Raw genomic sequence first — 26,157 nt, 5'->3', positions numbered from 1 at the left:
ACAGCTTGCTAAGCCATTCCCCAACTGAAGGACATTTACTTCATTTCCAATTCTTTGCCACCACAAACAGGGCTGCTATAAATATTTTTGTACAAGTGATGTTTTTACCCTTTTTCATCATCTCTTCAGGATACAGACCCGGTAATGGTATTGCTGGGTCAAAGAGTATGCACATTTTTGTTGCCCTTTGGGCATAGTTCCAAATAGCTCTCCAGAAGGGTTGGATGAATTCACAGCTCCACCAACAGTGTAATAGTGTCCCAGATTCCCACAACCCTCCCAACAATGATCATTATCCTTTCTGGTCATATTGGCCAGTCTGAGAGGTGTGAGGTGGTACCTCAGAGAAGCTTTAATTTGCATTTCTCTAATAATTAATGATTTAGAGCATTTTTTCATATGTCTGTAGATTGCTTTGATCTCATCTGTAAATTGCCTTTGCATATCCTTTGACCATTTGTCAATTGGGGAATGGCTTTTTGTTTTAAAAATATGACTCAGTTCTCTGTATATTTTAGAAATGAGTCCTTTGTCAGAATCATTAGTTGTAAAGACTGTTTCCCAATTTACTACATTTCTTTTGATCTTGGTTACAGTGGTTTTATCTGTGCAAAAGCTTTTTAATTTAATGTAACTGAAATCATCTAATTGGTTTTTGGTGATGTTTTCCAACTCTTACTTAGTCATAAACTGCTCCCCTTTCCATAGATCTGACAAAAGTAGTCCTTGATCTTCTAATTTACTTATAGTATGTTTTTTATGCCTAAGTCCTGTAACCATTTGGATCTTATCTTGGTAAAGGGTGGTAGGTGTTAGTCTAATATAAGTTTCTTCCATACTAACTTCCAATTATCCCAGCAGTTTTTATCAAAGAGGGACTTTTTATCCCAATGGCTGGACTCTTTGGGTTAAATTTAAATTTTTTTCTCTCCCCTTTATCGCTCAAGTGAGTCTATATTTTTTGGGGGGAGGGGGTATTTTGTTTACTCTTAAACAAGAATAATGGGAATAAATATTAAGTAAAAAAAGAAAAAATGGTTTTCAAAAAAACAAAACAATGACATATTCAATTTTGATAATTTTTTCCCCACCAAACTTCTTATGAGGTTGGTATATAATGCTAAGAATAATAAAGATCCTATTCTTAAGGTTCTTCTCATTTTTGTAATTCTTTTCCTTCTTTTTCCCTATAACTAACATAATGAAAGGGTTATTTAACTTCCACAAAAGATGGATTTCCTGATAGAGACTGAAAACCTTTGTTCAACTTCTGCTTCAGATCATGAAGCAAGCAAGTTTTCATTAGGTTTGATTCAAAAAAAGACCCACACTCCAGGGCACCAAGCTGATCTGTTTCCTAATTTCCTACTGAAACACTAGAAATACTCCCAATACATATCCAGGATTATAATATTAAGATATAATTTTTTGAAATTCACAATTTCTGAGCAAAATTCAGAAAGACAACAAAACAGACTAGAAGTTAAATGACTGATTATTCTGAGTTATTCAAACAATAATTCTCAAATTAGAACTAAATAGTTAAGTAGTGACATTTTGAATATGAATTTCAATATATCTAAAATATAAAGTACTAAAAATAAGTAAATAAGAAGGCTGAATTTAACTGTCAAGATTTTTTCCTTTCATCAAAACCAGCTCCCTTTAAACAAAGAACTATATTATGCATATAACCTCATTAATTCATACTTGATTTAACATTCATACAAGGACTGAGCAAAGATTTACATTTTTATGGAGAAAGGGTATGCTGAGTAAAAAATTTTAAAGCTTTTAAAATTATTCTCAATAATCTGTTCATATGCAAATTATTTATGCAAATAATCTTTTTTATTCACAATGACCTCTGTATCAAGTAATACTTTATTAGTCCTATAGATTACTATATTTAAAAGTCTACATTTTTGAGTCCATAATTTAGATTGTTCATTGGTCTTTCCCCAATTTTGTCCAAATCATTTACATTTTAAGGAGCTTAATATTTTCTTCTTAGTGTTTTTGCAAGGCAAATGAGGTAAGTGACTTGCCCAAGGTCACACAGCTAGGTAATCATCCCCTGTCTGAGGCCAGATTTGAACTTAGGTATTCCTGACTCCAGGGCGGGTGCTCTATCCATTCCTATGCTTAACATTTTATAAGTGCAAGACTAGTTTTTCAGCAATACAGAAGCAAGGTTAGGAAAAATAAACACAATACCTTTCAAATTACTATATATGTGTACCATAAAATATCAATTATTTTTTGTATAATAAGAATATTTACTCTGTAACCAGAAAAAAAGTTAAAGTGTGTGTGTATGTGTGTGTGTGTGTGTGTGTGTGTGTGTGTGTGTATATATATATATAGTTTAGATTTTTCAAGGCAATGGGGTTAAAGTGGCTTTCCCAAGGCCATACAGATAGGTAATTATTAAGTGTCTGAGGTCAGATTTGAACCCAGGTACGCTTGACTCCAAGGCCGGTGCTCTATTCACTGCGCCACCTAGCTGCCCCTAAAGTATATTTTCTTATAGAAAAATTTTGTCTATAGTAAAATTAGGTAGATTCAGGGCTGGTTAAATAGGAATGTTAAAAAAAAGTTGTTAGGGATTAATGAAGTCTCCAGTGAAGTATGCTCCAGATATCTGTGCTTGGCCTTTTGCTATTTAACATTCTTCAAAGACATAGATAAAGATCTAATGCATGCTTATCTAGTCTACAAATGACACAAAGCTGGAAGACATAGCCAAGAATCAGGATCCAAAATGATCCTGACAAGTTAAAACATTATAAAGAAAGAGGAAAATTAATAAAGAAAAATACAAACTCTTACATTTCTGGGTTTTTTTTAATCAACTTCACAAGTAAAAAAGGGGAGAGGCATAGTTATATAATAGTATAGTAGTAGAAAATGAGTTGGACTACAAGCTAGATAGGAATCAACAAGGGAATATGGCAGCCTTTGTGTTCTTGGGCTCTAGGCTAGGGAGGTGATAATAACACCAGTTCTCTGCCCTGGTTAGACCACATTCATAATATTGTTTTAAGTTTTAAGCATCACATTTTCATTAGGTCATTGATAAACTGGAGAGTACACAAAGAAGGGTACCAGGATGATGAAAGGTCTAGCAGTCATAAGGATTTGGAAGGAGAGATATGATAATAGTTCAGAAACTTGGATAATCTGTAACTAGAAAAGAAAGCTATCTCATGGAAGAGACAAGAGACTTGTCCTTTTGGTCCTGGATGGCAGGATGAGATCAAAATAGATGGAAGATATTAAGGGGGTAAATTTAGGTTTGCTATAAGGAAAACCTTGCTATTTAATTAGAATTATCCAAAAGTATATTCTGTCCCAGGAAATAGCAGGTTTTATTGCACTGGAGACTTTTTTCAGCAAAGACTGAATGACCATTTGGGTTTAAGTTGTTAAAAGTAAGTGTTAGGGTGGCTAGGTGGCGTAGTGGATAAAGCACTGGCCTTGGAGTCAGAAGTACCTGGGTTCAAATCCGGTCTCAGACACTTAACAATTGCCTAGCTGTGTGGTCTTGGGCAAGCCACTTAACCCCATTGCCTTGCAAAAAAAAAAAAAAAAGAAAGAAAAAGAAAAGAAAAATAAAGAAAGAAAGTAATGGGCCAGTGGATTAGTGTAGGTCCAAAAGAAACAGTAATAAATGACTATAGTAATCTACTGCTTGATGAATCCAAAGACACTAGCTTCTAGGATAAGAACTCACTATTTGACAAAAATCGCTGGGAAAACTGGAAAATCATTTGGCAAAAACCAGGCACAGACCGTATCTTATACTCTAAAATAAAATAAAGTCAAAAGGTGATAGCATAGATCAATCAAGAGAAAAAGAAAAGGGGGTGGCTAGGTGGCGTAGTGGATAAAACACCAGCCCTGGAGTCAGGAGTACCTGGGTTCAAATCAGTTCTCAGACACTTAATAATTACCTAGCTGCGTGGCCTTGGGCAAGGCACTTAACCCAATTTGCCTTGCAAAAACCTAAAAGAGAGAGAGAGAGAGAGAGAGAGAGAGAGAGAGAGAGAAACTCAGGTATATGGAGAGGGGAGAAATTTATAATCAAACAAGAAATAAAGAATGTTTTAAATTTTTAAATTGCAAAATGGATGATTTTGACTATATTAAATTAAAAGGGGTTTGCACAAATAAAACCAATGCAGCCAAGATTAGAAGGAATGCAGAAAGTTAGGAAACAATTTTTTCACAGCTGTTGTTTCTGATAAAGGATTCATTCTACAATATAGAGAGAACAGAATAAGAAATACAAGAATACAAGTGATTCCCCAATGGATAAATACAAAGGCTATGAACCGGCAGTTTTCAGATGAAGAAATTAAATCTATTTATATAACCATATGAAAAATGCTCCAAATCTTTATTAATTAGAGCAAAGTAAATTAAAGCAATTATGAGGTACCACTTCACACCTATCAGATGACAAAAAAGGGAATGTTGGAAAGGATGTGTGAAAATTGGGAAATTAATGAACTTATGAATTGATTCAACCATTCTGAAGAGCAATATGGAACTCTGCCCAAAGAGCAATTAAATCAATCACACCCTCTAGACACAACCATACAAATACTAGGCCTATATACAAAAGAAATCGTAAAAATATGGGAAAAGTTCCACATGTTCAAAAATATTTATAGCAGCTCTTTTTGTAGTGTCAAAGGATCAGAAATTGAGGGTATGAGGGGTGGCTAGGTGAAGCAGTGGATAGAGCACCGGCCTTGGAGTCAGGAGTACCTGGGTTCAAATCTGACCTCAGACACTGAATAATAATTACCTAGCTGTGTGGCCTTGGGCAAGCCACTTAACCCAATTTGCCCTGCAAAACCTAAAAAAAAAAAAAAAAAAAAAAAAAAAATTGAGGGTATGCCAATCAATTGGGAACTGGCTGAATGAATTGTGGTATGTGAATGTTATGAAGTATTATTGTTCTGCACAGTTGAATTATAGAGAAGCATGGAAAGGACCTACAAGAACTGATGCTGAGTGACTTGCACAGAACCAAGAGAGTATTGTAACAACATTGTGAGACTATCAACTTTGATGGTTGCAGCTTCTCTCAGCAGTTCAAAGTTTAAGCATAATTCTGAGAGACCTACTATGGACAATTCCATCCACATCCAGAGAAAAAATATGGTGTCTATATGCATATCAAAGTATACTATTTTCACTTTTTAAATTTTGCTTTTTCTTTCTTGTAATTTTTCCTTTTCTTCAGATTCACATACATGACTACTATGGAAATATATGTAACCTATATCATATCAACTTGCTATTTTAGGATGAGGAGAGGGAAGGATGCAAGGAAGAAAACTTTACAAAAATGCATAACCTCATTTTAAAAAATGAGTGGACCAAAAAACAAATTATAGAAAGTATTAACCATTTTATCATAGATAATGATAATAATGAAATAACATACCAAAACCTCTGGGATTCATTCAAAGTGACTCTCAGGGGATATATTATAGCTCTAAATGCTTACATGAATAAATTGGAGAAAGAGGAAATCAATGAACTAAACATGCAACTAAAAAAATTAGAGAAAGAACAAATCAAAAATCCCCAATTAAATACCAAATTGGACATTCTAAAAATTAAAGGAGAAATTAATAAAATTGAAAGCAAAAAAAACCTATTGAATTAATAAATAAAATCAAAAGTTGGTATTATGAAAAAAACAATAAAATTGATAAACATCTGGTCAATTTGATTAAAAAAAAAAAAAGAAAACCAAATTGCTAGTATCATAAATGAAAAGGGTGAACGCACCACCAATGAAGAGGAAATTAAAATAAAAACTCGAAATTATTTTGCCCAACTCTATGCCAATAAATTTGATAATCTAAGTGAAATGGATGAATATTTACAAAAATATAAGTTGCCCGGGTTGAATGAAGAGGAGATTAAATACCTAAACAACCACATCTCAGAAAAAGAAATTCAACAAGCCATTATTGAACTTCCTAAAAAAAAAATCTCCAGGGCTTGATGCATTCACAAGCGAATTCTACCAAACATTTAAGGAACAATTGGTTCCAATCCTATATAAACTCTTTGGAAAAATAGGGAAAGATGGAACTCTGCCTAACTCTTTCTGTGAAACCAATATGGTGCTGACACCTAAACGAGGAAAAGTTAAAAGAGAAAGAAAATTATGGACCTATTTCCCTGATGAATATAGATGCAAAAATCCTAAATAAAATCTTAGCAAAACGATTACAACAAGTCATCACTAGGATAATACATTATGATCAAGTAGGATTTATTCCAGGAATGCAAGGTTGGTTCAATATTAGCAAAATTGTTAGTATACTCAATTATATCAATAACAAACCTATCAGAAACCATATGATCATATCAATAGATGCTGAAAAAGCTTTTGACAAAATACAGCATCCATTCCTATTAAAAACACTAGAGAGTGTAGGAATAAATGGATTGTTCCTTAAAATAATTAGCAGTATCTATCTGAAACCATCAACAAGCATTATATTCAATGGGGAGAGGCTAGCAGCATTCCCTAAGATCAGGGGTGAAACAAGGGTGCCCATTATCACCACTACTATTCAATATTGTATTAGAAATGTTAACATCAGCAATTAGAGAAGAAAAAGAAACTGAAGGAATTAGAATTGGGAAGGAAGAGACAAAACTCTCACTCTTTGCAGATGACATGAGGGTCTACCTAGAGAATCCCAAGAAATCACCCAAAAAACTACTGGAAACAATTAACAATTTTAGCAAAGTTTCAGGTTATAAAATAAACCCTCATAAATTCTCAACTTTTCTATATATGTCTAGCAAGAAACAGCAGGAAGAGCTAGAAAGAAAAATCCCATTCAAAGTAACCTCAGACAATATAAAATATTTGGGAGTCTATTTTCCAAGACAGACTCAGAATCTTTTTGAAAACAATTATAAAACACTTCTCACACAAATTAAATCAGATTTAAATAACTGGGCAAATATCAACTGCTCATGGATAGGTAGAGCTAATATAATAAAAATGACAATTCTACCAAAACTAAACTGTTTAGTGCCCTCCTAATCAAAATTCCAAAAAATTACTTTAACAAGTTAGAAAAAATTGTAAGTAAATTCATATGGAGAAAGAAGGTGGCTTAGCGCTACCTGATCTAAAATTATATTATAAAGCATCAGTCATCAAAACTGTTTGGTATTGGCTAAGAAATAGAGTGGTAGACCAGTGGAATAGACTAGGTGCAAAAGCAGGAGATGATTATAGTAATCTGCTGTTTGATAAACCCAAAGAGTCTGGCCATTGGGATAAAACTCCCTCTTTGATAAAAATTGCTGGGATAATTGGAAGTTAGTATAGAAAAAACTTAGATTAGACCAACATCTACCACCCTTTACCAAGATAAGATCCAAATGGTTACAGGACATAGACATAAAAAATAATACTAAAAGCAAATTAGAAGATCAAGGACTAGCTTAACTGTCAGATCTATGGAAAGGGGAACAGTTTATGACTAAGGAAGAGTTGGAGAACATCACCAAAAACCAATTAGATGATTTCGATTACATTAAATTAAAAAGCTTTTGCACAGATAAAACCAATGTAACCAAGACCAAAAGAAATGTAGTAAATTGGGAAACAATCTTTACAAGTAATGATTCTGACAAAGGACTCATTTCTAAAATATACAGAGAACTGAGTCATATTTTTAAAACAAAAAGCCATTCCCCAATTGACAAATGGTCAAAGGATATGCAAAGGCAATTTACAGATGAGGAGATCAAAGCAATCTACAGACATATGAAAAAATGCTCTAAATCATTAATTATTAGAGAAATGCAAATTAAAGCTTCTCTGAGGTACCACCTCACACCTCTCAGATTGGCCAGTATGACCAGGAAGGATAATGATCATTGTTGGAAGGGATGTGGGAAATCTGGGACACTATTACACTGCTGCTGGTGGAGCTGTGAACTCATCCAACCCTTCTGGAGAGCTATTTGGAACTATGCCCAAAGGGCAACAAAAATGTGCATACCCTTTGACCCAGCAATACCACTACTGCTCTATACCCTGAAGAGATGAGGAAAAAGGGTAAAAACATTACTTGTACAAAAATATTTATAGCAGCCATGTTTGTGGTAGCAAAGTATTGGAAATCCAGTAAATGTCCTTCAAGTGGGGAATGGCTTAGCAAACTGTGGTATATGTATGTCATAGAAACCAGGAGGGATGGGATTTCAGGGAAACCTGGAGGGATTTGCATGAACTGATGCTGAGTGAGATGAGCAGAACCAGAAAAACACTGTACACCCTAACAGCAACATGGGAGTGATGTTCAACCTTGAAGGACTTGCTTATTCCATCAGTGCAACAATTGGGAACAATTTTGGGCTGTCTGCAAAGGAGAGTACCATCTGTATCCAGATAAGGAGCTGTGGAGTTTGAACAAAGTACAAGGACTATTCCCTTTAATTTAAAAAAAACCAAACAAACAGATATCTTATTGTCTGATCTTGTTACCTCTGAGAATTCTGCTCTCTTTAAGGATATGATTTCTCTCTCTTCACACCCAATTTGGATCAAGGTACAACATGGAAACAAAGAAAAGAATGACAGAGTGCTATCTGTGGGGTGGGGGTGGGGGGGAGGGTAGCAAGATTGGGGGAAAATTGTAAAACTCAATATCTTTAATAAAAATTTAAAAAAAAGAAAATAATTCAGAATAAAAAGTTCATTTCAGCAAGGAAAAAAAAAGTAAAAAGAGAAACCAGGAGGGATGGGATTTCAGGGAAACCTGGAGGGATTTGCATGAACTGATGCTGAGTGAGATGAGTAGAACCAGAAAAACACTGTATACCCTAACAGCAACATGGGGGTGATGATCAACCTTGAAGGACTTGCTCATTCCATCAGTGCAACATGGAAACAAAGTAAAGACTGACAGAGTGCTTTCCGTGGGGGGGTGGGGGTAGGGAAGCAAGATTGGGGGGAAAATTGTAAAACTCAAATAATATCTTTAATAAAAAGATGTAAAGAGCTGGTACAAAAATGAATGTTGAAAATTCTTTACAAATAATTGGAAAAATAAATTTATTTTTTTAGGTTTTTTTTTTGCAAGGCAGATGGGGTTAAGTGGCTTGCCCAAGGCCACTCAGCTAGGTAATTATTAAGTGTCTGAGACCGCATTTGAACCCAGGTACTTCTGACTCCAAGGCCCATGCTTTATCCACTATGCCACCTAGCTGCCCCAATAAATTTACTTTTTAAAAGAAAAAAATATATGCTTGAATAATAGAATTAAATGACTTTCATTTCTCTATTTACAATGACAATTCTTAACTGCATTTTTATTTTTTTCATTGCATATTGTAAGATAATTAACTGTGAATAATTGAACTATTCTTAGCATTATAAAGATACAGGACAATTCCAAAGGACTTATGATGAAAAATGCTATCCACATCCAGAGAAAGAACTGATGGTAGTTTGAATGCAAATCATACTATTTTTCAATTTATTTTTTTCAAAAGTTTTTCTTCTTAAACTTGGATTAGACCAACACCTCACACCCTATACCAATTTCAGATCAAAATGGACATAGGATTTAGTCATAAAAAAACAATATTATAAGGAAACTAGAAGATCAAGGAAGAGATGGAGAATATCATTAAAAATAAACTCATTAATTTTGATTACATTAAATTAAAAAGCTTTTGCACAGACAAAATCACTGTAACCAAGGTCAAAAGAAATGTAGTAAATTGGGAAATAATTTTTATGACTAGTATATCTGACAAAGGACTCATCTCTAAAATATACAAAGAACTGAGTCAATTTTTTTTAAAAAAAAAAGACAAGCCATTCCCCAATAGGCAAATAGTCAAAGGATATGCAAAGGCAATTTACAGATGAGGAAATCAAAGCAATCCATAGTCATATGAGAAACTGCTCTAAATCACTAATTATTAGAGAAATGGAAATTAAAACATCTCTGAGGTACCACCTCACACCTCTCAAACTGGCCAATATGACCAGAAAAGGGAAATCTGGGACATTAATGTATTGGTAGTGGAACTGGGAATTCATCCAACCTTTTTGGAAAGCAATTTGGAATTATGCCCCAAAATGTGCATACCCTTTGATCCAGCAATACCACTACTGGGTCTATACCCTGAGAGATCTTGAAAAAGGGGTAAAAACATCACTTTTACAAAAATATTCATAGCAGCTCTGTTTGTGGTGACAAAGAATTGGAAATTGAGTGATTGTCCATCAACTGGAGAATGGCTAAATAAACTGTGGTATATGTATGTCATGGAACACTATTGTTCCATTAGAAACTAGGAGGGATGGGAATTCAGGGAAGCCTGGAGGGATTTGCATGAACTGATATTGAGAGAGATGAGCAGAACCACAAGACCACTGTACACCCTAACAGCAACATGGGGGTGATGATCAACCTTAAGGGACTTGCTCATACGAACAGGGCAATAGTCAGGCACAATCTTGGAATATCTTCGATGCAGAATGCCATCTGCATCCTGAGAAAGAATTGTGGAGTTTGAACAAAGACCAAAGACTATTATCTTTAATTTTTTTTTAAAAAATGATGTCATTATGTAATTCTGCTATATCATATACTATATGTTTCTTTCTTAAGGATATGATTTCTTTCATCACATTCAATTTAGATCAAACCATACTATGGGAATGATGTAAAGGCTAACAAATTGCTTTCTGTGGGGACAAGGTGGGGAGGAAATTTTTAAAAAAGAAGTAAATACAAGAAAAAAAGTTCTTCTTTTGGTCTGCTTTTTAAAATAACATGACCAATATGGAAATGTGTTTTATATGATTGCACATATTTAACTGTATTAAATTGCTCCTTGGTGGAGATGAAGAAGGGAGAAAATTTGAAACTCAAAAACATTTTTTTAAAGAAAGTTAAAAAGTGTCTGTGCATGTACTTAGGGAAGGCAGAGTCCGTTTTATAAAAGTAATAAATAAATCAGGTGGCTAGATGGTACAACAGATAGAAGAGCATCAGTCCTGGAGTCAGGAGTACCTGGGTTCAAATCCAGCCTCAGACACTTAATAATTACCTAGCTGTGTGGCCTTTGACAAGCCACTTATAACGCCACTGCCTTGCAAAAAAAAAAAAAAAAAGTAAACAAATGACGGTTTCTGCATTGAGGGTTGTCATATTAGGCTTTTTAGAGTTTATTATCAGTTGGTGGCACTATGCTAATTATTTTGTTTTGTTTTTTGATATTTATGGGGTCATGGGGTTAATGTGACTTGCCCAACATCACATAGCTAGTATGTGTCTGAGGCTGGATTTGAACTCAGGTCCTCCTTATTCCAGGGCTGATGCCCCCTATTCTCTGCTAATTATACAAAATGTACTGTATATCCAAGTCACAAAGATAAATTAAATTGGTTTTTTTTTTTTAGGTTTTGCAAAGCAAATGGGGTTAAGTGGCTTGCCCAAGGCCACACAGCTAGGTAATTATTAAGTGTCTGAGACTGGATTTGAACCCAGGTACTTCTGACTCCAGGGCTGGTGCTTTATCCACTGTGCCACCTAGCCGCCCCTATTTCAAATTGTTAACAAGAATTTATTAAGCATCTACTATGTGCCCAAATTAGGAAATAGAGATTATTAGTGTCCAGAAGTTCCTAGATAATTATTAGATTTCATGATGTTCTTAAGTGTTGATCTGAACTTCCTGGAGGGCTACAAGTATAATTTACTTTTTACTTTTTTTTTTAGGTTTTTGCAAGGCAAATGGGGTTAAGTGGCTTGCCCAAGGCCACACACCTCGGTAATTATTAAGTGTCTGAGACTAGATTTGAACCCAGGTACTCCTGACTCCAAGGCCGGTGCTTTATCTACTATGCCACCTAGCCACCCTACAAGTATAATTTAAAAGCAGCTTCTACATTTCTTTTTGTATCCTAGAATACTGTTACATAGTCAATGTTACATAGTCAACCATAGCAGAAGGCTACTGTATGCAACACAACTCCTCTGGGCAAAATACATATGTAAGATGGGTATTTTATCTGTTTATTTCATGAACTTCAGGGAAAAGATAGGATGCAGCATTCTGTTGCCAGATGCCATATGCTAGTGCTTGCCTGGTGCTGAAGATGATGTACCGTGGTTCCTTGCTTTTATGGGAGGAAGTGAAACCAATTTAAGGCCAAGAGACCCCTGCAAGCAGCCAGATCATCTCCAACAGTCTTGTTTCCTATCAATCAGGCCATGGAGTAGAACAACCCTGGAATTGACAAGTGAAAAGGATCCTTGCACCTCATAGCCCTCACTATAATAAAAAAAATTGTGCAACTCATGCTACCAATCACTTGGTTGGTCAGTGTGGTCCTCTTTAATACTGAAGGACAAATAGTAGTAGTAATAAGCCAAAGTAGATCCTTTAAAGGTACCAAGAGTGAAAAAAGTCAATGCTATAGGGGCAGCTAGGTGGCGCACTGGATAGAGTGCCAGCCCGGGAGTCAGGAAGACCTGAGTCCAAATGTGGATTCAGACACTTAATTAACTAGCTGTGTGACCTTGGGCAAGTCACTTGCCTTGCCAAAAACAAGTCAATGCTATAGCTGATCTTTCAACAATAATCATACATAGAAGTAAATTAGCAACAAGACAGGAATATAAAATTTCAGAATGAGAATAGACCTTTTCTGGCTTACAGGGGCACCTAGAGCTATCCTTTCATTTCAGGGATTCTTTATACTGTATAAATGCTATACCACCTTTTCAGAGAAGGAATATCAGCATCAGGGTTAAAGGTTTGTATACCAATTATAAAGCTTCAGACATGGACATTTTGGAAACAATAATGATAATAATAACTGACATTTATGTAGCCATTACTATGTGCCAGGCACTGTGCTCAGCATGTTGTATCTCATTTGATCCTCACCTAACAACACTGTGAGGTAGATGCTGTTATTATTGCCATTTTACAGATGAAGAAAATGAGGCAACTTAAGGTTACTAATTTGCCCAGGATCATAAAGCTAGCAAGTGTCAGAGGCTGGACTGGAATTCAAGTCTTCCCCTGCTCACTTGATCTGCAATGCTACTCCATTCACATGGATATTTTAATTTCAAGGCAAGGAACTCCGTTATCAGTGTATTTTATAAATGCTAACCATTCTGAAAAAGGCAAAATATATTTAAGCTTTGGTAATACACTGAATTAAAAAAACCTAAAAATCTTGCTTAAATTCTCTCAGTAATGATAATAACCAGTGACCTCTCTTTATATATGTGTTTAACCTAAGATGTACTTCTGAAAATTCTATAATCAATTATTTTTTAAATGAAGACAATTGTCATCATTAGAGTTCTTTGCTTTAAGTCTGACAAGGAAATAAACTTGATTTTAATTATACTTTGGTTTTCAAGAAAAGCTATAGAAAAGATCAAATTAGCATGACAAAAAAAATTTATGGGGGTATTCTTCCTGTCTTCATTATAAATTACCAACATTTTAAGTATATAAGCTAAACTTTTCCTTTCTACTTTCCATCTATTGTATTAAACATTTGTGCTATTTTTTCCTTGATTAATACAGATGTGACTCTTACATCATCACTAGAAGAATATGAATAGGATCTTCTGCATGCTACTAAAGTACTGACCCTAACAGGAAGATAATAATCACCTTAATACTACTAATACAGTCATCTGACTGAATATGCGTTTAGTCTTTAGGATGGTTTTGTGGGACTATTCAGGAAATTCAAAACCCTTCACACAAATAAGATTTGTTTAGGAAAAAACCATACTAGCATCAGAGTGCATCACTTTTCAGACTGATGCAAAGTACCGACCTTGGATAGGAGAAAGCAATTGTGTTTAGATTTAAAAGGTCTTTCTTGTATTAGTCCTCTTCTTGTAATCAAGTCATCACTCTCATATTGTATATATCCTATTTACATCCTCCAAGTATCTTTCCACTGCCTTTTGAATCATCAACAATCTTAATTCTTCAAAGACTGGCACTGGCTGCTTCTCATGGGCTATTACCTAAGAAAAGTATTCAAAGTAATAACAGAAATAACAACAACAGCAACTAGCATTTCTATAGCACTTTAAAGCACTACAAATCTCTACAACATTCCCTGGGGAGGTAGGTTTTATTATTACTCCCCCCCCCCCATTAACAGATCAGTAAACTAAGATAGGTGGAGGTTAAGTAACTTGGCAGTTTAATAAAGTGATCACAAGAGCTTGTTTCTAAAACTAAATTTGAACTCAAATGGAGAGGGGGAAAGTCACTTTGTATGTGTACAGACACAGACACACACACACAAGTTTACAGTTTATGTTCCATATAGTACAAACAGCATTAATTACAAACCAAAAGCTAAAAAAATTGTCCAAATGTAGGAGTCATAGGATTGTGAATTTAGAGGTGAAAGAGAACTTAAGAAGTCATCAAGTCCAAACACTTGGACTTGATAAAAGATAAACTGAGGCACAGAAACTTATCCAGGATCACAAATCTAGTATGTGTGGCAGCAGTGAAATTAAAGACCTTATACCTATCTGGGGTACCAGAGATTAAGACAACATGGTTTTACTGATGTGGATAATTTTTCCACTGATATAAAGTGCAACCCCCCCCCCCCCACTGCTTGATAAAATAGGAGATCAGTGTTGTCTATGATGCAACAGGTCCTATGCTAAGAACTCATTTGATTCTCACCCTGGAAGGAAGGTTTATATTTTATATTCTAAGAAAACTAAAGCAGACAGAGGTGAGGTGATATGGCCAGGGTCACAAGCTAGTAAATGTGAGACCACATTAGAACTCAGATCTTAGGGGTAGCTAGGTGGTACAGTGGATAGAGCACCAGCCCTGGAGTCAGAAATACCTGAGTTCAAATCCAACCTCAGACACTTAATAATTACCTAGTTGTGTGGTCTTGGGCAAGTCACTTAACCCCATTGCCTTGCAAAAACCTTTAAAAAAAAAAGAACTCAGATCTTCTTGACTGCAAGATCAGCACCATTGCACCTCCTTGATATCTTTGTGCATTGTTGTAGTCAAAAAGCTTCCCCTTCTGGTGGCCAAATATCCATCTGGCATCAATAAGCTTCTCTGAAAGTTATCTATGCTGCTTCTCAGTCAACACAGACAGTACGTGACCAGGATGATATCTGAGATCTTCATAGTTTTACAGAAGCTGGTCAAGCTTATGTATGGACATGTCCACACCATAAAGAGGCATCAGAAGAGGACTTTAATGGAGTATACAGAGCATAAGTGTGACAGATAAGAAGAAAATAGTTAATTTCATAGGAAATGGTAGAGAAATGAAAAGAAAAATGATTCTAGAAAGATGTTCAAACTTAATATATACTTTCAAATATTTGTCAAATGATTTTATGGAATTGAGTTGGAAAGAACCATAGAAATCATTCAGTCCAATACCTTCATTTTAAAATTGAAGATGCAGAGAAAGACTGTGACTTACCCAAGTCACAAAAGTAGTAAATAACCCCAATCAAGATGCAAATTCATTTGTGCTCTTATGACAATGTAAAAAAAAATTCACTGTATAGGAGACAGAATGTTGGTATTGTGGCCTCAAAGACTGAAGAATGGGTTCATACTCCACTCATGGGTAAGTCACATAAGATCTGAGTCTCAAATTTCCTCACCTGTGAAAGAGATAAAAATACTGTACAATGTATCTAATTAGGTTGTTATGATGTTCCAATTAAATAATGTATGTAAAGAGCTTGAGAGAGATCTTGAAATCATATGCATAAAGATCATAATTAAACCCATGGGAGTTGATGAGCTCAAAGAGAGAAAAAGACCTTAAACAATGCTCTGAGGTACACTCACAAGTCAGAGAAATAAGAGTTTATGAAAACTAGATCAAAGAAAATTCCCAAAAAAGATAAGAACTATGAAACAACCAGGTACAGCGAATCAGACAACTGCCAAAATACTATACCATATTCCATAACAAATTCACAACCAGTGATCTTAATATTGACAATCCCAGAAAGGTGGAGGATACTTTCTATCTCCCAATCTCTCCATCTTGGTCTCCCTGTTTCAATGAGGCTAGAAGTTCAGTGATCATGAACAGATACAATACCACTGCTAATCAACACAGAAGCTTTGACCTGCTTTATTTCCAACTTTAACTGATACATTACTCCCCAAAAGACAGTCTGGTAGCACCTCTTGCTTTTGGGGGGTCAACATATTGGTGTTGGATCTAGTGTGGATACCTGATTGGCCTTAGTTTTATTTATAGCTAAAAACTCTTGAGTTCAAGGATTCACTAACTTCAGCCTTTAAAATTACAGAGAGTACAGATGTGTGCCAATATGCCTGGCTTAGGAAATACATTCTTAACCATACAAGTGATCGAAGCAATTACAAAAGATAAAATTTTGATTAAATGATATTGAAAAGTTCCTGCCCAACCAAAAATGATGCATCAAGGCTGAGACGGGAAGTGGTTAATGTGGGGGGAAAAATATCAAATTTCTCAGATAACAGCTTGCTATTCAAAATATACAGACAACCAACAGGTATATATGCTAAAAAAATTTTTTAAAGTCATTTCCCAGTAGATAAGAGGTCAAAAATTCAAACAATTCACAAAAGAACAATCACAATTAAAGAATGAAATGTATAAAAGAGTGGAGCAGCTAGTGGTGGTAGTGAATAGAGGAGGACTTGAATTTAAATCCAAACTAAGACAATAATTACCTCCTGTGATCATGGGCAGGTCACTTAACCCCCCCCCCCACTGCCTTTCACTTTTTTTTTTAGATTTTTTTTTTTGCAAGGCAATGGGGTTAAGTGGTTTGCCCAAGGGTTAGGTAATTATTAAGTGTCTGAGGTCGGATTTGAACCCAGGTACTCCTGACTGCAAGGCCGGTGCTCTATTCACTGCGCCACCTAGCTGCCCCTCCCCACCGCCTTTCAAAAAACAAAAGTATAAAAGAAAGCTTCAAGTCATTTCAGCAGCTGGTCTTATACTTGAGGGCTTAATATGCATATTGACTCTTTCTAAAAACCCAACCACTCAATTCTTCTACCTATCATTCAACTATGAATAACAAAATTATGTAACAGAACTTCATCCTCACTGCTGCTAGACAATCATATCTCCCTTATCAAGTCACTATCTTACTTCCCCATAGTTGCTCTTCTAAATCTTTTCATCTCTCCTCAAACCTCCAATGGCTTTCCTTCCCCCTTCTCTCAGCTGAAAAATTTGCACTGTATGTTACAAAAATAATTTGAGGCATTTGCTGTAAGTTCCTTCCCTCTGCATTTCCTATCACTCAGTTGCCTTCTGCCATTTTATCCCTCTTCACCCCTATCTTACATGATGAAGTGGCCTTACTCCTTATTACCAAGACTAATCCTTCTTCCTAGATAAGAGATCCCATTCCAATATGTCTCCATCAAAAGAATGCCCCCTCAGGCATTTATCTTCAGTCTCTCCTATTCCACTGATATCTTCCCTATAAGTTTCAAAAATGAAAATGTCTCCCCCATCCTTTAAAAATCCTTACTTGATACTTCCATTCTCACTTTCGTTCTATAACTTTTCTTCCCTTGGTGACTAAACTCCTGGATAAGGTCACCTACAATAGGTACTTATACCATCTATTCTCTTTCTTCTTAAGTCTGGCTTCTGACCTTATCATTCCACCAAAACTGCTCTCTTAATTGCCAAATCCAATGGCCCTCTCAATCCTCCTTCTCTTTGACTTCTCTGCTTCCTTTGACACTGGTGATCGATCACCTTCCCTCTCTTCTCTCTAGATTTTCAGGAAACTATTTTCTCCTGGTTTTCTTCCTACCTAATCAGACTGTTTCTTCTCAATCTTTTTTGCTAGATCCTTATCCAGATAACATTCTTTAATTGTAGGTGTCCCAGAGCTGGGTTTTATTCTCATCTCAGTCTAAACTACTTCAATGGGTGATCTCCATTTCTAAGTTGATGTGAGAAATGTAGGGTGTTGGTCTTCACAGGTTGTGGAGGGGAATCCATTACAAAGGGGGAATGGCCCAACCAATCATGAGACTGGAAGACTTTTCCTAATCCCATTCCAGAGATACCAAACCCCAAATTCTCAACCAGTCAAGAGTGACCTAGAGATCTTGACCTAATGCTGCTGAGTTTGCACAATTAGGTAATTGAATATTAACCCACACACCCCCAGTCACCATTGAAGTTCTTTAGCATATCATGCATCCTATGATGTGGGGGGGATCAAATTAGGGGCATGTCATAGAATGGGTGGACCTCTTAGATTGTAACTCAAACTCTGAGAGCCTATATGAACATCCAAGAGGGAGGGGAAAGAGTTTCTGAAGACCATAAATTGCCTGACTTTGAAGACTAATTCGAGCTTGATGCCTAGGTGAAGTGCCTGTACCTTGAAAGATGTATCTTGCAAGGTTCGTGAATAAAATGTACAATTTTCTCTCACTCTAGCAGGTTTTTCTTTTCATTCATTTATAACAATTTGGGGGCTCGTGCCAGGATCTTCAGAACCCCCTCAAGAAAGCCCCAGAAGAGGGGGGGAGGGGAAGGAGCACTCATAACTTGATTTCAAGCCAGATCCTCGTTTCTTTTCCTGGGTTCCCTTGGGTGGATCTCTGAATGGACCTAAAACCCTGCCATGGACAGAGAGTGATGGAAAATTGTGGAAATGACACAGAAAGGTAGGGAAACTTTGGTTTTTATTTTTCAAGGCTGATTCTAGACAATTCCAGGAAAGGAAGTCCTAGATGGGAGACCAGGGGTTGAAAAGGCACCTCAGAGAGGGAAGGAAGAGACCCCCCCCATCCAATACTCAAGGAGAGGCCTTTAGTTAGGAAATGAGCTAGCTGGGACAGCAAGGATGCTGTCCAGAGTAAAGAGAAAACTAAGTTCATCAGATTCTGAATGACCACAAATCCCCATCCAAAGACAGTATGTCTGGTGGCCAAGGTTTGGGTCTGATGAACAGTGAACCATAAGGTACCTTTAAATAAAGAGGTGGAATATGCAACATTCTGGATAATTGGGAATGCTAAATTATGTCTAAGCAAGTTAGAAAAAGATAAAAAACAGGTGTGATCCTCTGGATGCTCCTAGAGAGAAGGAGGCTAACAGCGGGGCCCAAGAGGAAAGGGGAAGTCTGGAGACAGGAGAAAAAGAAATGCTTTCTAAATTAAGGAAGCCAATTGGATCCAATGCTGTGTAAGTGAGTTTGAATGTTCCTGTGGGAGTGTGTGCATTTGTTCTATGTTGTGTATCTTTTAGGGTCTGGGGACCCAGCTCAAGTTTTAAAAGAGAGTTAGCTGGGAGTTGGGCCCAGGAGTTTCAGAAGGTGGGGGAGAAGGAAGTAGTGTGCAGTGGCCATCACGTAGAAATCAGCCCTTCCCTCACTGAGTCAGCGGCAAGGTGTGTTAAGTCAGTGCAAGGTGTGTTAAGAGTTAAGGGAAGGGAGGGGGATTCTTTTTTTTATTATTTATTGAAGATATTATTTGAATTTTACAATTTTTCCCCCAATCTTACTTCCCTCCCCCACCCCACCCCCACAGAAAGCAATCTTTCAGTCTTTATTTTGTTTCCATGTTTTACATTGATACAAATTGAGTGTGATGAGAGAGAAATCATATCCTTAAGTCTAAGAGATAACAAGATCAGACAATATGTTTTTTTTTCTAAATTAAAGGGAATGGTCCTTGAACTTTGTTCAAACTCCATGGTTCTTTCTCTGGATACAGATGGCACTCTCCTTTGCAGACAGCCCAAAATTGTCCCTGACGGAATGAAAGCAAGGTTGAACATCACCCCCATGTTGCTGTTAGGGTAATACAGTGTTTTTCTGGTTCTGCTCATCTCTCTCAACATCAGTTCATGCAATTCCCTCCAGGCTTTCCTGAATTCCTGTCCCAGGGAGAGGGATTCTTAAAGAGAAAAAGCTGTATTTTGGGGGGGAGAGTTTAGAAGAGTTTAAGAGAAGAGAAAGATTGAGAAGTTCTAGGAGGAAAGACTTTATCCTTACAAGTGTCTGGGAAAGATCCTATGCTTTCTCCCTGGATTGGGGGAAGGGGTGGTGGGTTAGACACATGGTGGTCTTGAGCACATTCCCATCTTGTTAAAACTTGAACCCTGGACTGAGTCTACCTAAGTTACCCACCCACCCGTGGAGGGAGGGGGGATAGACAGGAGAGCTCAAGTGCTTAAGCCTTAAAGGGAAAGATCCCTCCACAGGTGGGATGTATGATTGGAAAGGAAAAAAATGTATAAGATCCAGGAGTTAAGAGACTCGTTTATTAAAAGGAAATCACGTTTAATGAATATCTACTGGCTATGTGGCCCGAGTGATGACTCGCATTATTTTTAAAGTTTCTGAACTAGAGTTTTGGAAATCATGCTGAGGGTTTTAAAAGAGGGATACTAGTGTTGTAACATTCTGACAATTTGTACAGAATGGGAGGAATTAAATAACCTAGATTGTTAAATTAGTTTGGGATTAAACTATTTTAACACTATTATAACTTTTGCAAGGAGTTACATGGTTTGGGATTTTAAACTCTATTGTAACACCTTTGGGTTAAAGAAAAGTGGTACTGGGTTACTAAGAAGAGAAATACCTAGGTTATCAGGGATGTTTACTGATTTCTTTTGGGGAAACCACAGACCTTGGCCAACAAATCTTTTTGGTTTTAATGTTGAGTTTAATAATGCTAACAATGGTACTTTTATTTTGGATAGAGCGGTTGGAATGTGAGTGCTAGATTCTCTGTATATAAAGTTTTTTGTCAAACTAAACTGTTGGGAAGTTAGTTGAGTTGTAATTACATTGGGATTTTAAATATGTCACGTATGAGATTGGATTCTGAGAATTTTGGTAAACAGACAAAAGCGTAAAGAACATGGGTATTATTTTGCTCTTGTTCTAAGGGAAATGAGATGTTTAAATAAGAATCTTAATGTTTAATATATATTAACAATGCATGTTTTAAGTTCAAAGAAGTCAAGAACATGGACTTCTCTCTTGGAAACTGCAGACAGCTGATGGGGGGCTCTGAACAAACTGCAATTGTGGGCCCTATTGCAAGGTAACGTATTGATGAATAAGATGTTATCAGTCATGTGATTCTTTTGTAACTGCAAGGAGACTATATTTGCAATATTTAGCTATCTACTGTGAATATGTTATTTAAATACTGTATTGTTAAAGCCTGAGATGAAAGTGTGATTGCTTTGAAGGGCAATAAGAAAAATATGAAAAAGTATGACCCTTTCTGGGATAGATCTGTGGGTTCATGAATAATGTAATAATGGAAGGATTGCTCTAAAAGATCTAGTAATTTGTGTGTTATTCTGTTACTCTTATTGCTGTTCTGTTATAATGAAATTAATAATGCATGTTGGAAATTTAAGGCTACCTCAGATGTTTTAATGGTTTTAAAGAATTCTGAAAAGCAATTTGTGTATTAGGGGGTGGCTAGGTGGCTCAGTGGATATAGCACTAGCCCCAGAGTCAGGAGACCTGGGTTCAGATCACGCTTCAGATACTTAGTGATTGCTTAGCTGTGTGACCTTGGACAAGTCACTCAACCCAATTGCCTGGGGAAAAATAACCATTTGTATGTTGAGGATAGCTAGTGGGTAAACAAGTTTATGTATAGAAGTTTCTAGCTATGTATGTGAATTGGGAATATTTTGGGTCTATATATGTATATTCCAAAGCAATGGTTGTTTGCTTTGAAGTAAAAGCACTCTATAATATAGGAAAGATAAACACAAGATAATTTGATATTTCTCTGTGCAATCTCCTGGACAAAGGAGGCATTTATTTGTTGTAAGATACAACAGGCTAGAAGGAGGTTTCTCTAGCCAAGGGGAATCTGATATGTCATCCTTATAGAGATGGAGTGGATATGATTTCAGACAAAGGGATTGTCTCTAGTAAGAGGTAAGAGACAGGCCTATAGAGCCAGTCATAGTTAGAATACCAGGTTTTAGGCAAAGACCCAGGAAGTATAATCGAGCTTTAGGTAGGGGGTTCATTAATTGGGGCCCATTAAGATTATAATTGCAATTCAGTGAACTGCATTCACTGGAAGGTTTTTTTTTGTTGTTGTTGTTTTCAGGTTTGTGCAAGGCAAATGTGGTTAAGTGGCTTGCCCAAGGCCACACAGCTAGGTAATTATTAAGTGTCTGAGACCACATTTGAACCCAGGGCCTGACTCCGGGGCCAGTGCTTTATCCACTGTGCCACCTAGCCGCCCCTGGAAGTTCTAACTAGGTAAAACAACCATTTTAGATCATGGGACTTTTAATTTTCTCTTATGTCAGATACCAGGATGGACAACAAAAAGAAATGCTGAGTAAATGTCATGTTGTTGGAGCCAAAGAAGCTAATGGGCCAAGAATGTCAGGTGACAGGGATGGGTAGCTGAAGGGCGGTTTCTCAGTGTGGCTGAGGTTGGAACCCTTTGACTTAATTTCCCCAAAATGACATTTGGATAATATCTCACTTGGAAGAATAAATCTGGCCTAAGACATTTGACTTACCCATGTGACCTCTGCCTGGACACTGACATTCAATACTCATAAAGGAAATTTCCTTTAATGTCCTGGAAAGTTTTAGGTAAAGTAGATCTAATAACCAGAGATGGGTTAGGTGTCTGGCTCTGACACCTGCTATCAGCTACATGCTAAGACAGGAAGTTTCCTTAGTTTTTGTATTAGAGGGGTAATTCTTAGGATAACTGCAGTTTCAGGAAAGGAGTGTGAGTTAGCTAAGTATATCAGGAAAAGGAAAATATGGGAATATTTGGAGGAAAAAAATTCATTTTGGTTAAGGATGTTGTTAAGGAATTGTTGTTGTAATGAGAAGCAAAGGTTAAAATTGTTTTCTTTTAAGCTAGATGCTGGGTACTCTTAGAACAAAGACAACTGTTGAATGTATGTGTATGAAGCAAACTCCCAATTGACTCAAGCTTGTGAGTTTGCTCATGTAGTAAAATACTAATGGAAGTTTGTGTTAAAAGTGAGCTATGTGTCAATAGGGCAATAAGGCAAAATGTAAATTGTAATAAGCTCCAGGATCTCATTGTTTAGTGACAGAAGCATGTGTTTTGATCTGAATAAGGTGTTAAGCAGTTTCTCCACCAGAAGACAAGGTCTCAACTAGTCACCAGAGCTGGAGAGGACTTTTTGGAACAGATTCAGAAACTGCTGAAGGACATTGGATGCCTCCAAGGGAGAAGAGAAGAGAGGAGCTACACCAGCCCGGTTATCTCCACCATCTCTCACCTAGGTGTACATTATCTGTAATTTCCCCTTGACTCTGTAAGTGTGACACCCCTACTTAAGCTCTTCTCCACTGAGAAAGAAAGAGGGGATTATTGGGTGGCATTATTATAGCTATGTGAGTCTGTATAGGGAATGAGTCCTATCTCTGATTCAGACAACAGGGTATTAGTAAAGATGGGAGGAGAGTCTAGCTGGCAGAAGTCGATGCCCAGTCTTTTGGTGTGGCTGTTGGACTTGCCATAGTTTATAGCAGTTTGAGAATTGGCCTTGAGTACCCCTAGGTCTGGCCTAGATTCTCAGTCCCTGTGCATGGTGGCACAGGATTCTGATCCAGAGGAGAGAGACACCAGTGGCATGGGATTGAGTCAGTTCAGGGTGACTATTCTTTATAAATGACTGGCCAGGATATTTGCCTGGGGAGTAGCAAATGTCTGGACATGTACAGAAGCAGGGTATATATATTCAGGACTGTATGACTTAGAGATAGGTGGCCTCAGACTCATGTGAGATGAATGATGGTACCTGGATCCCTTGTAAAGATGTGCAAACTGGGGCATTTGTTAAGGGAAACTGATTATGCGTTAGTATGGACTTGCAAGGAAAGTGCTGAAATGGCCATTTGCAAGAAAGATAATTTAAGGAACATCACTAGGTATTATTAACTATTCTTGGTTGATCCTTATGGCACAAAACCAGGAATTTAGTTTGGATTTTGAAGCCAGGAAGACGTTTCTAAAGACATTGGTATAAAAAAATTGCAGTGCAAGGAGTTACAGCAACTTTGGAAATGCACCTATTATGATGATTATATGGCCTATTTAAGAGGGCCCCTTGGAAGTAAAGAAGAAGAACAGTATTATCCATTTGTTGGAAACTATTCCTGGAAGACCAACTAGCACTAGAGGGACATTATTGGATTCGTAGGACTACTGCCTAGACTCAGTTGTCCAAAGAGTTGGTCAGGGAGTTATCTAGACTTAAGGGCCTACTACCTGGGCACAGGATGGGAGTTGGGGCTATGGAACCCCAATTTATATCCTGAATAGGCTAATAAGACTCCAAGCTATAGTTGAAATAATTACCAATCAAACAGCTAGAGTCTTGGACCTGCTGGCTACCCAAGCCACACAAACAAGAGAGGTGAGAGTATTCAACATAGATTGGTACTAGACTACCTGGTAAATTAAACTTGTCAAGCTGCTGCTTAAAGACAGATGACAATGGGCAGGTGGTAAAGAAGATAGCTAGGGATATTAGAAAGTTGGCAGATGTTCCAGTCCAAACCTGGACAAACCCATTTAGTACCTCTTGGATGAATTGGTTTACTAGCTGATGGTGGAAATAGTTACTGGGTATCTTACCATTGGCCCTAAGTGGGAGAATCCTATTAGCTGTGTGTGTCTCCCGTGTATGATCCAGTTAATAACTCACAGTATAAGATTCTATCAACAAATTAGTACAGGTGTACAGTTCTAATAAGGAAGAGGTAAAGACATTGATGGGGAAAGTCAGTAGTCCTATTGAGGATGAGGATTGCGAATTAATTTGAGAAAGACACTGCTGGTGAAGTGTGAAGACCAAGTTGTTATTAAAAAGAAAAGGGAGGGGCGGCTAGGTGGCGTAGTGGATAAAGCCTTGGAGTCAGGAGTACCTGGGTTCAAATCTGGTCTCAGACACTTAATAATTACCTAGCTGTGTGGCCTTGGACAAGCCACTTAACCCCATTGCCTTGCAAAAAAAAAAAAACTAAAAAAAATAAGAAGGGGGGGGCAGCTAGGTGGCGTAGTGGATAAAGCACTGGCCTTGGAGTCAGGAGTACCTGGGTTCAAATGTGGTCAAATCCCAAATCACTTTAACAATCTAGGTTATTTAATCCCTCCCATTCTGTACAAATTTTGTCAGAATGGAACAAGACTAGTAACCTGTTTTTTTTAAGGCTTTTTTGCAAGGCAAATAGGGTTAAGTGGCTTGCCCAAGGCCACATGACTAAGTAATTAAGTGTTTGAGACTGCATTTGAACCCAGGTACTCCAGACTCCAGGGTTGTGCTTTATCCACTGTGCCACCTAGCTGCCTGTAGAAGAGTTTTCCTAATCCCATTCCAAGGATACTAAACCTCAAACTGATCGTCAACAGGTTAAGGGTTAAGAGTGACCCAGAGATCTTGACCTAATGCTGCTGAGTTTGCACAATTAGGTAAATGAATATTAATGCACACACCCCCTGTCAAGATTGGGGTTCTTTAGCATATCATACATCTGATGATGTGGGGGGGATCAAATTAGGGGCATGTCATGGAATGGGTGGACCTCTTAGATCGCAAGTCAAACTCTGACTATCCAAGAGGGAGGGGAAAGAATTTCTGAAGACCATAAATTACTTGACTTTGAAGACTAATTTGTGCTTCATGACTAGGTGAAGTACCTGTTCCTTGTAAGGTGTATCTTGCAAGGTTTGTGAATAAAATGTATAATTTTCTCTCACTCTAGCAGGTTTTTCTTTTCATTCATTTATAACACCATCTAACATATTAAAAGTACAAACAAGATAGTAATCAAAATTCCTGGGAAACTAAGACAGCCACTTTCTGTCCCAATAGAATATGTAATTTACAAAAAGGCATTGTTTAGAATCTCTTTTATAATGCTTTTGCTTTGGAAGCCTTTAAAACAAGTGCCAGTACCCAAAGTATATATCCCTTGGATTGTACTGTCATAAGAATTCACCTTAGACCTTAATTTTAATTCTGCCTTCTTCTAAAATCTCTCAGGACGGCATATACAGACAACC

General features: G+C 37.0%; 1 protein-coding gene across 1 annotated transcript in view; it reads right to left on the bottom strand.

The window, feature by feature from the left end:
- The window catches only part of NUDT3 (nudix hydrolase 3), a 96,529-nt gene that overhangs the window by 69,462 nt on the left and 910 nt on the right, over positions 1 to 26,157 (bottom strand). The window lies entirely within an intron of this gene.

This window comes from Macrotis lagotis, chromosome 5, assembly GCF_037893015.1.
Source record: "Macrotis lagotis isolate mMagLag1 chromosome 5, bilby.v1.9.chrom.fasta, whole genome shotgun sequence".
Classification (NCBI taxonomy): Eukaryota; Metazoa; Chordata; class Mammalia; order Peramelemorphia; family Peramelidae; genus Macrotis; species Macrotis lagotis.
Note: the sequence above shows the minus strand (reverse complement) of the source record. Positions and strands in the feature narration are given on the sequence as shown.